The sequence below is a fragment of the Wasmannia auropunctata genome, unplaced genomic scaffold (genome assembly GCF_000956235.1).
Source record: "Wasmannia auropunctata unplaced genomic scaffold, wasmannia.A_1.0 LD336053.1, whole genome shotgun sequence".
NCBI lineage: Eukaryota > Metazoa > Arthropoda > Insecta > Hymenoptera > Formicidae > Wasmannia > Wasmannia auropunctata.
Genome location: NW_012026837.1, coordinates 6,668,068 through 6,668,860, shown reverse-complemented (window position 1 = coordinate 6,668,860; position 793 = coordinate 6,668,068). Strand labels below are relative to the sequence as shown.

At 30.3% G+C, this 793-nt stretch overlaps 1 protein-coding gene across 4 annotated transcripts in view; it reads left to right on the top strand.

Annotated features, from left to right (window-relative positions):
• The window catches only part of LOC105451268, a 127,748-nt gene that overhangs the window by 89,718 nt on the left and 37,237 nt on the right, over window positions 1-793 (top strand). The gene's annotated exons all lie outside the window — the stretch shown is intronic.

The window sequence follows — 793 nt, the reverse complement described above, 5'->3', positions numbered from 1 at the left end:
AATTAATCTCATTTCAAATATATGTAGCGAGACTCGTGAGAAGGTCGAGGGACATAAGTGTAAAATGGCGTATATGAGTAAAGCGCATTAATTAGTGTGCAACAAATAATAAGAGCAAATTTACTGTTGTAACTTCATACATTAAGGTAAACATATCAGTGGCTGAACGTGTATCTATTCTATAGCTGAACAAGTACACAAAAATTTATTTTTAAATGATTTTTTTCATAATATTATAATTTAATTGTAAACTTTAAATATTTTTACAATTAAATTTTGATATAATAAAAAAAGTATTTGAGATTAATAAATTTTGTGTACGTGTTCAGATATAGATACATGTTCAGCCACTGGTACGTTTACCTTAGAGACGTTTCAGCTCTCCTTTCGGGCAATCTACATGGTAGAGAAGAGTATGGTACACAGAACGATCGCTGTCAACTTCGAGTTGGAAGACTCCCTGCCAGAAGAGATGTACAAATGTATACGAGCTGTTAAAGTAAACGTACCAGGAATAAATATGTATCTATATTGAAATACATATACGAAAACTTATTTTTAACAATACTTTTTTTGTATAATAAAATTTAATTGTAACCTTTGAATATTTTTACAATTAAATTTTGATATTGTAATAAAAAAAGTATTTGAGATTAATAAATTTTGTGTACGTATTCAGATATAAATACATGTTCAGCCACTGGTATGTTTACCTTAGAGACGTTTCAGCTCTCCTTTCAGGCCATCTACATGGTAGAGAAGAGTATGGTACACAGATCGGAAGAGCACACGT